Source organism: Pezoporus wallicus, unplaced genomic scaffold (assembly GCF_028554395.1).
Source record: "Pezoporus wallicus isolate ANWC-B61680 ecotype Strahan unplaced genomic scaffold, APGP_CSIRO_Pwel_v1 contig_2492, whole genome shotgun sequence".
Classification (NCBI taxonomy): domain Eukaryota; kingdom Metazoa; phylum Chordata; class Aves; order Psittaciformes; family Psittacidae; genus Pezoporus; species Pezoporus wallicus.
The window spans coordinates 742,580-757,497 of NW_026637796.1; the positions used below are offsets into that span (position 1 = coordinate 742,580).

The following is a 14,918-nucleotide window of genomic DNA, read 5'->3' on the forward strand; positions in this document are numbered from 1 at the left end:
TTCTCCTCTCTTTCTCTTGAAACTCTTCCATTAGTGAAGCTAAAAACCAAAACAATCAAAGCATTCTGTGCAATTTCTCTCCCTCAGGCTAGCAAATCCCTGTAGATTTATGCCCTAATTCCTCACCCAGATCATTTTGCCCATTGTCTTCAGATTTTGACATGAATATACTTTGTGTTCAAAGATCATTCAAGATCTTCATGCAGTGTTTCGTCATGACAAGTGAAAGGAGGCTACATCTCCTTTTTTTTTTTTAAGCTGGAGAAAATATTTTTTTTTTTCCTAAAGTGTTCCTGGCCCTTCAAAGTAAAACCTTTGAGAGCACATTCTGAAATGGGAGAAAACATTAACAAAATATAATAGGTGTACACAGTAGTTACAGTTGTTTTTTCACCCTTTTCACTTTCTCAATAGAACACAAATTACATGTGCTTTATCCTTGGCTACGGAAATTCACACTTTAAAAATACTTCTGCTTTTTTTATGAATGTTCCTCTCTTCAAATTCATTATTTGTTGAAATAAAAGAGAGGTTTCATCCCTTCTCGTGTATTATGGAGTGGCTTAGAATATTGCATATTTTGAGAATTAATTTCTTTCCTTTACCCTCTTAAAACATAGATGGAAAGTTTTATCGAGTGTTGTGCGTAATTATGCATGGGAGAGATTCATGTCAACAACGACGTAAATGTCCCATGATTTGATGCTTCTCATTTTTTTAACTTCAATTAAATTATAGCATTAGTTGACCTTTTTTAGCTTTATTTAAATGTTATAATGAACCTCTCGGGGTAAACAAGTATGACTCCTGCATTGCAGCCAACTTCTGCAAAGGATCTCTACAACTACCTGAAAGGAGGTTGTAGTGAGGTGGGGATTGGTCTCTTCTCCCAGTTAACAAGCAATAGGACAAGAGGTAACAGCCTCAAGCTGCACCAGTGGAGGTTTAGATTGGATATTAGGAAAAATTTCTTCACAGAGAGGATAATCAGGCATTGGAAGAGGCTGCCCAGGGAAGTGGTGGCATCACCATCCCTGGAAGTGTTCAAAAACTGTGTAGCAGAGGCCCTCAGTGATATGCTTTAGTGGTGGTCTTGCCAGTTCTAGGGTAATGGTTGGACTTGATGATCTTAAAGGTCTTTTTCAACCTCCTAGCTGAGTCCGTGGTTCTATGATCTCACCCATTTCATGTGATTTTTAAGTGTACCAGTGTGTGATCCTAAGTCACTCAAACCATTTTGATTCAGACAGGGACAGAAATTCAAAAGAGAAATCCAAGAAAACTCACTAAGAGATGGTGCATTACAGGGCCAGGGATGCACAATGGTCCAACAGCACCCTCTTAGTTCCAATTGCCCCAGTCCTGGAGGAGCAGTTTAAACCATTCAGTTTAAATGCTGAATGCAAGAGTGCATGTTCTCCCCAGGGGTGCTCACTCTGATTTCCCAAAAGCAAAGTAATCCGCTTCTCATCAAGTCACAGGCTTGAAAAGACTTGTGCAAATACTTGTACATGACTAAGCTCAGAAAACCAGAGCATTTTCATTTCTACCTCCAACATATGTTGAAAGCATTATATACTCTCTTCAGATACTTTTATGTTAACAAAAATGCTTACCTGTTATTTTCTTCACTCCTGGCAGAGACAAAGAATGGAAGCTTTCAACCCGTATATTTTTTCTTTTCAAAATAAAAAATATGAATATCCAAGAACAAGGTTTATTATAAAATATTTATGAGCTAATGTCTATAGATTCATACCATTTGCTACAAATAAGTATCCTCTTTTCTCTTTCACCAAAGCTTTCTAAACACAAAAGGTAGAAAACACTGTTCTTTCTTTTTCTCTCTTCCATGGTAGCATTTTATCACAAACTAAGTAGGAAACAAAAATGAGACAAGAAGACAAAATAATTAGAGGGAAGCAGTTTGAGGTCCCTCTGTTCACAGAAACAAACTGTTTGTAGCTAATTCAAATCACCTAAATGTCACAAAATTCATGCCATAAGACACTATCTATCATTTCCCAAAAGGAACATTAATTTACCTGGATTTATGTTCCCCTGTCTGAATAATTATCTACAGTATTTTTTTTAAATAAAGCTGCTCATTTTGAATACCAAACAGGCAGCAACAATTTCATAAATATGCAACATAAATACATTTGAAAATAATGGTTTGGATTATTAGCCTTCAGCTATCTCATTGTGCAGTGTGATCTGTATATACTTATCTTTTACATTTTAAGAATATTCACATTCTTCCTTCCATTATGAGAGAACAACTTTGGTTATATTCCCAAGTGGAGCTATAAAGTAGTTGCAGAATGAATAATTTCAAAGAGTGACCCATTAAAAACATACAAAGACATAGCCTAGTTGGGTATTGAATCATTATTTCAATTATTTATTTTTATCTCTACTTGTAGAAGGATGTCATATATGTGCTTTCTACACCAGTAGTGTATTAAAATATTAAAACAAAGTTATTATTAAAATATAAAAGTATTTATCTTTTTATGTATTGAATATTTAATCTTTACTGGTGGAAAACTATTCTTTATCAACCTAATCTTTAAATCTAGGTTTTCAAATAATGTAGCACTGATAGATTAGGGAGTTGTACTCCATTTATTTCTGTAATTTTCTTTTCTGTGTTTTCCACTGGGAAAATAAGACATACGTACACACGCACTCTCCACAGAGGAAAGAACGAGTAAATATGTGAGGTTTGCTCATTAAATAGATTTTTCACTGGAAACTGAAGAAAATCTGGATCCCCCTTTATCTTTTCTGTGTGTATGCAATGGCTCTTCTTAATCTACCACCTGTGCTACTCTACCTATGGGATGGATTTATTTCTTCTCTGGTCTGAGGTTCTTCCAGTAAGCAGGATAAATGATCTCCATTTGCTTATGATCTGGGTCTCCTGTAGAGGTGATTCAAAACAGACCTCAAGAGAACTTTCTTCTTGACTTATAGGTCGAGAGAATTTTATTCATTTAAAACATCTTTTGGGCTTTTTATGGTATTGTCCCTCACAGCAGATGCAGTGTATAGTATATTAGACCATAGCTTCACCAGGGCAAATCCCTGAGGAACTACCAACAATAATTCAGCCACATGTCATCTTTCCAGAATTGTTTTCTCCTGACTTAGAGTTTCTGTCAGTTTTTAATTGCTTCTTCAGTTTATTCCCACTTCTCTGCAAGAGCTCTCATTTCCTTGCTTCATCATAATGCTGTTCATTAGACTGAAATGAGAAGAAATTGTATTGTTTAAGGCTTTGGGGCAGTATTGTCCAAAATATCCAAACGTATGTTTTTGGTTTTTATATAGTTGAGTAGCTTTTCTTACTGCTGTGTAAGCTACCCTCCCTATCTGCCTAACTCAAACCTTATCTGCAGGGAAAAAAAAAATAAATCCAAGAAACAAAGCCCTCCCCAGCCCACATTATCATTAGGTGAGAAATTAAAAATTATTTTTTAGACTAGAAGGCAATTCATGAACCATTCCCACATGACTCCCAAAACAGACTTCTATGTTTTACAACCACTTGGAGGATATGAGGTGAATGGGAGAGCAGCCTTTACATGGATGAACAGCCATGTGAGGTTTTACCTGGAATTATTGTACCTGAGCCCTAGCAGCCTACTTAGGGTCTTGAGAGGTTTCTTTATTTCTCCTGTCATTCTGTCACAGGCTATGAAAAGACTCTCCATCCCTTTTACCACTAGTCCAAACCAAGAACCCAAACTTGTACTGGCTTTTTCATCCTGCATCCTGATATAAAAAATGGTAAACCTGTGGCAACAATCTGTATTTTAATCATTTTGTCAAGATGACTGTAATGACATTTTGCACTTGCCAAAGTTTGTATAAGAATTTCTTTTTCCTCTGTATTCCTCTCATTTCTCTTTTAAAAGTCTGACTTTTCATCTCCTACTTAACGCTAAACTTCCCTGAGTTTGAGCTTGGAGTTGTTATTTATGCAATGCCAGCTACACTGGTTGTTTGATCACAGATAATTGAAAGCAGGCATTTTAAATTCACCAGATCTACCAAAGCTGTTCTATAGTTTCAGCCCTGTGAAGCTTCCCATCCTCTCACTGTGGTCCAGGGAAATTGTGACTTGTGCTGACCTCTGTGGGTAACATGAAATCCACAACTACAATCAAGCTCAAGATTCACTCATCCATTTCACAAGCATGTTGTAAGGATTAATTACTTACTGTTTAGAAAGTGCATCATAACAGTAAAGTACTAAATATTATTGGCACATTAAAGACAAGATGGAGCCCCCTTGACAGGGTTACTGTAGCTATATGGGCTCTTTGTGCAGATAATTATACATTATAAGATATTCATAATTGTATCAGTAATTCAAGTTACTCAATCCACATTAGAAAATGTTCATCAAACGTCACATTTCTGTTATGCATGTCTTCTATAAGGCTCCAGCTGTTATGTGATCCATTAAAAGTCCTTGCATTGAGAGCAGTCACAGTTTCAAACTAATCTCATGCTTGAAAAATATCTTACCACTGCTTTGGGACATCTTTATAAAAGCTTAAGTGTGGCTCTATGAGTACCACAATCCATAATTTGTCATACACTTTACTAAGGAGAGGGAGTTATTTCCTTACAGTTGGTAAGTACACTTATTTCAGCAGATAGTCACAGATACCACTAGATTAGGTGGAAAAGCATAAAAATAATGGCGGGGGATGTTGAACAAAGCTTTGCACTTTTGTTTTGGGGGTTGGTTTTTTGTGTTGGGTTTGGGTTTTTTTTTTGAGTGTCTTGTTACTTTCTCTGTTCCATTTCCAGCTAGGGTTTGCTTTTATCCCTTAGGCTTTAAACAGGTTTTCAAGACACAACACTGCAGTTGTTTCAAGGAGTCTGCAGATGAAGTTAAATGGAAGGATTCAAATGAGTTCTTACACAGAATGTATTTTTTCTTCTGCTTTCTGTTTGTTGTATGTATAATCTTTCAAATCTGGTAAATGTTGTCTTGAAATCAGCACCATTTTTTTTTTTTAACCTATTTAAAGTTTCGAACCATGTTTAAAAAGTATCTAGCCAGTGAGATTTTTTTAAAATACCTGCTGTAAAAAAACATATTGTCATAAGATACCTTGAATTATTCATTTGTTCAACCAGACGGTAAATATCTTACAATCTTTGCTCAGGAGTTAAAACTGTCATAAGGAATACAATTCATACCATTAACATCTTATTTTCTTCCTGTATTAAAACCCATATGTTTCTAATCACAGTATTACATTGCTAGACTGCAGATCTTAAACCAGTATGTCATATAAAGTATACAATTACCCGACACTTTATACAATATAGGCAGTGTATTTATTTGCATTCTTTTAGTTCCTATATTCAAACCACCTCTGTAAGTACTGGATGCCAGCATTTTAAAACTGTAAACTTTGAGCTTACTCCTATAATTTAAAGCCTGAAATATTTCACAAATTCCATGTACAATGTCCTCCATTATGCTCTTCCTCCACTGTGTTTTTCCAATCATCTTTGTTCACATCTTGAGAGATATCTGTGTGTGTCTCTGTGTGTGTCCATGTGCCGTTAGCGCAAACAGTGTAAAACCCAAAGTCAGATGGGAGGAAGACCATGGTAGGGGAAAAGAAAGAGCAAAGCAAGGCTGAGGCTTCTTCATGTGATGCATCCTTTCTCTTTGTCCTGTATTTATAAGCTGTCATCCAGGGGCAGCAGTTATACCTCACACAGAGAAAGATCATGCCTCACTTACCTAGAAGCTGAGAGTGCAAGTTCTCCACTCACACTAGGAAGCAAGTATCTTGGCACAAGTGCTTACACTTGCTCTTAAGAGAGGCACATATAAAACTCAGCTGGTAAGCAAGAGAGACCAGACTGTGAGGCAAGAACCTCAGGATACATGAATAACTGGAACATCTGAGAAAGGATACATTGAAGGGACTCCAGATGCAAACCTTACTTTTAGAAGTAAGCACCACTTACAGAAACACAGATATATATACATCATGGTAAGATCACAGGGCAAAGCCGCCCAGATAATCCAAAAAGTGCCCAGCTCTGAACACAGGCTGGCTGAGGTGCAAAAGTAGTTAGAGCTGCTCCACAGCAGTTTTCTTGATATTTTTTCCAGCTTTTTGTGATGTGATTCTGCACAGGAAATGATACAAAGGTTTTCTGCAATACTTCTAAGCATGACAGTATAACATGCTAACTGCAGTTGATCTGTCCATCTATTTATTTTGACAGTCAACAAATCAGAAAAAAAAATAAAAAAAAAGTTAGTTGTTCCTTAACAGGAAACAGCAATGAGAAATAGCTGTAGAAAGCTTTTCAACAGTAAATGTATGTTAAATTGCACTAAAATTACAATACATGGGTAGATCCTCAAAATATATGAATTGTCTTAATTGTTATGGAAAAATTTAGAGTGGAAAAGTTACTACTGCATTTTTGGGGTGTAAACTGGGTCAGTATAATAATGTGTTTAATAGATTTATAAGTGATTTTCCCAAAGCACTCAGTGGCTTAAATCTGTTTCAGTGAAAGTCACAGAACTTAAACATGACTTTCAGAGGCAGGAGATTTGATTTAATGCTGAATTCTTAATAAAAAAATCGATTTTTTAATTATATAGTAATTCAAAGTAGAATAAAAAGGAGCACACGATATTTCCATAAGACTGCAGCATAAGGCAGCATGAGGGAGCAGGAGACTTCTATTTCTATCATCACTTTAGCATAAACACATCAAAGCTTGAAGTAACTGGAGAACTGAATTTGTGTAATTCATGAAGCAAGGACTAGCCACACAAGTGTAAATATACCTTTTTGCCACCAAGAAGGTACATCTTTATCTTCAGCTTACAGTTGTTTTAACTGTAGTCAGACAGGAGTCAACCAACAGCAGAACATGTTTTGGGATCATGCTTTGCTTAGTCTTCATGAATAACAAATTTCTGAGTTAGAGCGACTAGGCAAAGATTTTCTAAATCCTGTCACTGAGCTTTTCCTTGAAAGACACAGAAAGAACAATTGTGGTTTTTTTCTTTATCAATTTTAATACTGAATCCAAAATATTATAAAAGGAATTCTAGTTGCATCATCTTTACCTGCTTTGTTTTGAATGTCAATCAGTTTTCATTCCTGGAAGAAAGAATGAATATATCATAGAAAATGCAGCATGATCCTTCTACGAGCCTGAAGAAAAAGGAAATTCACATCTCTGCCACCATCTGAGTCAGAGTCAGGCCTAAATGGCTTTTCAAACTGTGTCAGTGACACCATGTTTAAGGTGAGACAACAGTGGAGAGTCTGTCACCAAGGAACCATGTCTTTGCTTTTAATTTTCTCTCCTATTCCTGGTATCTAAAGGGAAAAAAACACCAAACCTTCAAATTTTTATATGTGATATATGAATACATATACATAAATGACAAGTCTGTATCTTAACCACAGGATGTTCTTGGATTTTCCATTGTTCATTTTCTTGGCTAGTAAAACAGCTTGCAAGTTGGGTAACTATTAATCTACTTCCAAAAAAAAAAAAATTATTTTTTAAAAACTGTGTATATGATGAGATAGATTCTTTTTTGGACACTACTGAGAAATGGTCTGTTTCCAAATCATTCAGTCACTCAGGCAATTAATCCACTGAAATTAATGCCCCAAATACCTTCCTTTTCAGCTGACATCTTCATATCTTTTATTTTTTTAAGTGGATGTTTTGTGGAAATCATGGTCTTAAAGAGATGCATAATCACAACAAATAGGGGAGATACCTCTTTGGAAAAGAAAATAATCCAAAACCAGAAAAAAAGAACAATAAGAAATGCTGAATGGAAAATATACCAGCCCAGATTCTTATCCCAGATCCTGGGAGCTGCAGAGAAAATGGCATTAGAGCTGCTCTGCTGAACATCTTGGGATTTTCCTAAACAGTGAGATATTGACAAAATTGACCTCAGCTTTTTACTTTAGAAGACAAGATGAAATGTGCTATTAAAAATGTTGACTGGTGCCTATGATGCATTTTCCTTACCCTAGCTTGTTTTGATCTACTGTACCCAATTATGACTGTTAAAAATGTACATTTTTCTTATCAGATCATTAACAGTATTACAGAATAGCACCTCTTTATTATTCCCAAAGATTTATTTGCTGAACTTTTCACACTGTTAATTTGTAGTTCATAAAAATTGCTATTAAAAAAAACATTTATTTGATCACTTCACAATTGAGTATTCACTCCATCTCTTTGGCTACTTTATCAAGAAAATATACAAGTTTCTACAATAGGCATCAATTAACATCCAGCATCATTATGTTCTTAAAACCATGAACATAATTTATTTGGTAGCTTCTGTGAATGGAGGTAATAAAATCTACTGAACAAAAGTTTGAGTAATATCAGAAGATGCTTCATAAGCATTTTTCTGATTATCTACCATAATCTCTAGACAAATAGCCATGATTAACATCAGTTGCTGTAGAAAAAGTCCAGTTCTCTATTAATATTAATGTACTCACTGCTATTAACATGGGGAAGGATAAGATAAAATCTGTCATGAAAATGTTACTCCTTATGAATTGTACAGGTATAATTATTAAAAACCTGACAAATATTTTGCAGGGTAATACTAGGCTAATACCAAGGATTGATGTATTCTCCTCCTGCAGTTCTGCTCCTTACAATTCTACATCGATTACAGTAATTAACTACTGAATGGTTTTTATTTCCAGAAGGGACACTATACCCATAAAAGTATTATTTGCTGGGATGTTACAAGACAGCAGCACTCTTGTATCTACTCTTCTGGGAGCCATCGGCTTCCCTGTGAGTCTCCACCCAGCCACTTCCCAGATTACTACAAATTTTCTCAGGTGTCAGATATCTGGGATGTCTTCTCAGGCAGCTGTCATTTGCTTTGCCACGGCTATAGGGGACAGGCTCAAAGCAAGAACTAAGCTTTCTTCCTGATCTTCATCTTGAGGCCAAGTCTAAAGATGGATACCAACATTCAGTGGATAACATTTTCCAGAAAAACTTATCCTGCTTTTTCTGCAGGGAGCTTGTAGAATACTACAACAGGAATAATAAGAAAATGCTGCAAAACTGATCTCAGAGATGAGCACCACTCCAGGGATAGCTAATAAAGAGTAAAGTTCCTCAAACAACTACAATTGTAGGCCAAGTTTTCATTCCTTCAATATGGCAGAAAATGAAGCAATCAAGAATGTAAGAAGTGAAGACACCAAGTCTGTATTACTAGGTGTTGTTTAATCTCTTGACATGGAAGAATGGGTGAAAATTTTTAATATTTTTTAAATATTAAATAATGAATATTTTTAAAGAGTTGGAAAAAAAATGAGAGAGTGAAGAGAATAGAACAGGATACAAACTAAGACATACAAGTAAAGAAAAGAGGTAGGTTTCAGGCAAAGAATTTGCACAAGGCAAAGCAGCATGTGCTAAATTAGAAGAGCAACTAAAATGCCTGAAGAGCAAAAGAGTGTAATAAATGTTGGTATAAAGCACTTGTACGTTGTAGGCTGCCAATCTTTTCATTAAAATCAGATTAGAAGATTCACATCACCAAGAAAATTAAGAGAAAGGATCTAACAGACACCAAAGTATGACATACATATACTTTACGTAGACAAAACCCCTGTATTCAAAGCCAAAAACCAATTTCTTCCCAAGTTAAAGTCTTTACATGGCAAGTCCTTTACTACAGAACAAGGAGATAGGAGCAAAACGGGAAAAAGTATGCTCTGGCCACTGCGGTCCAGAGGCAACATTTGTATGATCCATTGTGATTTGGTGAGAGCAGTAATTATATACTTGAGAACTTTAAGTCCCATATTTATAGGTACAACCTATCTATAGAACAAAGACTAAACTTTCACTGCAATCAGTGAAGATATTTAGATTAGTCTCAAAACCCCTTTGGGGTTTAGGAAATTCACTTCAGCATTGCAGCCCTGACTATTGTCTTCAAGACAGAGAGAGAGATAAAACCATTCAGAGGTGCACATATGAATTATTATTTCTTTTAAATCATATGAGAAGGAGAACGTGACAGTGCTTTTCCCCATCCCTTTTTATAGCACTCACCCATGTTCAATTTCCTCTTGGTGACAGATCTATATTTCCAGTAGCTGGGTCAATACCCTGACCTACATGTTCCTCTTGAAATCCTGACACTGCGTTGGAAATAGTTCAGGATTTATGGGATTAAGAAGTGCTTGGAAGAACAAGATCTGGTGATCCTTCAGTGAGGGCACTTAGTGGAAAGAAGATATTAATTTCTGGTCCCTGCTTCTAAGACTGTTTATGCATTTAGCATTATACTCATTAGATAAAACATATGATATCGTTCTGTGGTTTTGTCCAAAAATGACCTACTATTAAAATTTGTCCTAGTAGAACTGTGTGTAGATTCCTACTGAATATATGAAACTGAATATATTGTGCTTTGAGACTACCATGGTTTTGAGTGTTGATCACAGTTGTGAGTTTGGCCTAAAAAAAAACCCACATAGATATCAGTAATGCATCTTAATACACAAAAATCTAACAATCAAAAAACCAAACAGCTATAGATATACTTAAAGAACCAGGAAAGTGTGAAAATTTATCCTCATCAATTTCCTAAAAGCTATTTTTGTCAAAATTCTTTGGAATTCCAAATTTCAGACAGCTTCTAATGTGCAGAATGATAATGCTGGTGAGGACCCCAGGAATCATTTTGACAAGATATTCCCTTCCCTGGGTCTGAGCTCCAAGAAATACAGCAAAACAAGTGGAGCAGCTAGGGCATGATTGCAAATTTAAAATGCCTCTTATTCAAACCTCCTGCTTATTTGAATGCATAGTATGGATGGCCTTTTCTGAACAGCACCTCTCTTGTAAGGCAATGTTTTTACCAGGAAAACAACTAGCTTTAAGGAGAGGTTAATACGAGTATTGTATCATGTTATCTCTCCATGCATTCTCAAACGCCACAGAGGGAATTTGGCAGTAACAAAAGCCTTTAGGAACCTTGTTTCCTCGTCAGGTAACATAGAAATATTATTGTCAAAGTATCATTCAACTTATTAAAATTGGCAACATATTTTAAGGTAATTTTAATAAGACACATCAAAATTGTAAATCAGACATCAGCCAGCAGAATTCTTTCTCTCTCTATGGACACAGCAAAGTGATAGCAGAAGGATACTTTTTCCCATGCTCTGTCAAGCAACTGATCTGGCAGAAAATACACATTGTTTTGTGTGCAGTACATATCTGGATGCTCCCTTCAGGAGCCTGGTCCCTCTTCAAGCTCTTGTACCAAGGAGAAAGACATATACCTCTCTATTGGTAGTGTTAATAGATTGCCAGGAAACCAAGTAAAACTTTTTCTTCACTGAGTAAAATCATAGAATCATAGAATCGTTAGGGTTGGAAAGGACCTTAAGATCATCTAGTTCCAACCCCCCTGCCACAGGCAGGGACACCTCACACTAAATCATATCACCCAAGGCTTCATCCAACCTGGTCTTGAACACCGCCAGGGATGGAGCATTCACAACTTCTTTGGGCAACCTATTCCAGTGTCTCACCACCCTAACAAGAAAGAATTTTCTCCTTATATCCAATCTAAATTTCCCTTGTTTAAGTTTTAATCCATCACCCCTTGTCATATCACTACAGTCTCTAATGAAGAGTCCCTCTCCAGCATCCCTATAGGCCCCCTTCAGATACTGGAAGGCTGCTATGAGGTCTCCATGCAGCCTTCTCTTCTCCAGGCTGAACAGCCCCAAATTACTCAGCCTGTCTTCATATGGGAGGTGCTCCAGTCCCCTGATCATCCTCGTGGCCCTCCTCTGGATGTGTTCCAACAGTTCCATGTTCTTTTTATGTTGAGGACACCAGAACGGCACACAGTACTCCAAGTGAGGTCTCACAGGAGCAGAGTAAAGGGGCAGGATCACCTCCTTCGACCTGCTGGTCATGCTCCTTTTGATGCAGCCCAGGATACAGTTGGCTTCTGGGTTGCAAGCGCACACTGCCTGCTCATGTTCATTTTTTCATCCACCAACACCGCCAGGTCCTTCTCGGCAGGGCTGCTCTGAATCTCTTCTCTGCCCAACCTGTAGCTGTGCCTGGGATTGCTCCGACCCAGGTGTAGGACCTTGCACTTGTCATGGTTAAACTCCATCAGGTTGGCATCAGCCCACCTCACAAGTGTGTTGAGGTCCCTCTGGATGGCATTCCTTCCCTCCAGCGTATCAACCAAACCACACAGCTTGGTGTCATCGGCAAACTTGCTGAGGGTGCACTCAATCCCACTGTCCATGTCAGCGACAAAGATGTTGAACAAGACCAGTCCCAGCACCGATCACTGAGGGACACCACTTGTTACTGCTCTCCAGCCAGACATTGAGCCATTGACCACAACTCTTTGCATGTGGCGAGCCATCCAGTTCTTTATCCACCAACTGGTCCATCCATCAAACTGATGTCTCTCCAATTTAGAGACAAGGATGTCATGCAGGACAGTGTCGAATGCTTTGCACAAGTCCAGGTATATGACATCAACTGCTCTACCCCTGTCCATCAGTTCCGTAGCCCCATCAGAGGCCACCAAATTGGTCAGGCAGGATTTCCCCTTAGTGAAACCATGCTGGCTGTCACCAAGCACCTTGTTGATTTTCATGTGCCTTAGCATGCCTTCCAGGAGAATCTGCTCCAAGATTTTGCCAGGCACAGAGGTGACGCTGACTGGTCTGTAATTCCCCGGGTCATCCATTTTCCCCTTCTTGAAAATGGGGCTTATATTTCCCTTTTTCCACTCATCGGAACTTCACCTGACTGCCATGATTTCTCAAATACGATGGCCAGCGGCTTCACAACTTCATTCGCCAGCTCCTTCAGGACCCACGGATGGATCTCATCAGGAACCACAGACTTGTGCACGTTCAGATTTTTAAGATGGTCTCAAAGCAGATCCTCTCCTACAGTGGGTGCAAGGTCTTCATTCTCACAGTCCCTGCATCTGCCTTCCAAGACCTGTGTGGTGTGGTCAGAGCCTTTGCCAGTAAAGACCAAGGCAAAGAAGTCATTCAGAACCTCATCCTTCTCCAAATCCTGTGTAGCCAGTTCTCCCGAGAGCTTCCTGAGGGGGCCTACATTCTCCCTAGTCTGTTTTTTATTTGCTATGTACTTGTAGAATCCCTTCCTGTTATCCTTAATACCCCTAGCCAAGTTTAATTCTAACTGGGCCTTAGCTTTCCTAACCTGGTCCCTAGCTTCCCGGACAACATCCCTGTACTCTTCCCAGGCCGCCTGTCCTTGCTTAACCCTCTTTTTTCCTTTGAATTTTCCTCAGCAGTTCCTTATCCATCCAAGGAGGTCTCCTGGCCCTCCGGCTGCACTTCCTTCTTGTTGGGATGCAACACTCCTGAGCTTGTAGCAGGTGATCCTTGAATATCAACCAAGAGTCTTGGGCCCCCTGCCCTCTAGGGCTGTATCCCATAGAACCTTACTGAGCAGGTTCCTGAAGAGGCCAAAGTCTGCTCTTTTGAAGTCCAGGGCAGTGAGCTTGCTGCACACTCTTATCACTGTCCTGAGGATCTCAAATTTGAGCAGCTCGTGATCGCTGCAAGGACGTGGCCACAGGAACACGCACACACAGAGAAATATTTTCTTCAGAGCGTGTTTCTGACTTTAGTTTGGATGAGGAGAGAGGTGCCGGATTTGCTAGTTTCCAAATCAGACACAACCTTGTTATAGTTCAGGGCAGATATGAAGTTCTGGTTAAAGAGGATGGCTGTAAATGAAGTCTCTTTATTTTCCTTAAAGAGGTAAGAATTACAATTGCATGCTCAAAGTGTGTTGCACCTTAGAAGGAAGCTGAGGCCATGGGATAGTTAAGGACAAATATATTAATTTAAAGTAGTATACTCTATGAATGTACAGTCAGACTATACAAAGACATCTTGCAATTTAGAGACCAGAGCCTTCCAAAAGCAACCCTGATTGTCAGCAAAACTAAGTAGTTCTTTAAATACACCATAAAACATTGACTCTCTTTTCCAGCTGGTGCAAAGGACACAGGCAATGAAAATGGTTAGAAGAGGTACCTCTTCTAACTATTCTAACCAGTAAAACCTGAGAGAATTCCAATTAAAATATGTTTAAGAAGGAATAGGTTATTCTTCAGTTTGTTTTGTGCACTAGATAGCACTCTATATGTTAAAGATCATCTAATCCTTGATATTCTGATTCAATCTATAATTCCTGTACATTTTATTCAAATACTTTTTTATAGTTAATGCACATTTACTTCAATGATTTGGCGGCTGGAGGCAAGGTGATACCATTAAGCAACAGCAGAACACTTGCAGCACCATATTTTTCAGAGCTGTTAACATCAGGTTGCTCATATTGCTGTGACACAAGAAGACAGAAAGTCCAGCACTGATTTTTTAAAACTACGTGCAAGCAGCCAAGCTCAAGAAGGCACCATATTTAGTGCAGCTTTATAGTAGCTCAGACAATATTTCTTCCTGGAAAGCAGCAACCTTTGGAAAGAGAAAAGAGATATAGTCAAGATCATGCAGCTTTAATCAAACCATAGTTGTGACCTAATTTTCAAAGTTATGGTTACGGTAACATACAGAAAAGTTAAAGGCTTAACTCGAGAATAAAGACTTAAGACTTTAGACTGGAAAGCACTTAAAATATTTTTATGGAAATTAACATCTTGAGTAATCTGTGAAATACAATACATAAAATTGCATATCTGCAGTTCATAAGATACCAGCAGATTTGACTTAACTATTTTGTGTAAATTCAGAGACTTTTTACAAACTGTTTACATAGTGCTGCACAGAAAAGTTACCCAT

At 37.9% G+C, this 14,918-nt stretch overlaps 1 long non-coding RNA gene across 1 annotated transcript in view; it reads right to left on the reverse strand.

Annotated features, from left to right (window-relative positions):
• Window positions 1–13,368, reverse strand: part of LOC130598269 (uncharacterized) — a 471,069-nt gene extending 457,701 nt beyond the window's left edge. Inside the window, exon 1 of the long non-coding RNA XR_008971968.1 lies at window positions 13,309–13,368. This is a non-coding gene — a long non-coding RNA (uncharacterized LOC130598269). The remainder of the gene's footprint in view (window positions 1–13,308) is intronic.
• Between the last annotated feature and the right edge of the window lie 1,550 nt (window positions 13,369–14,918).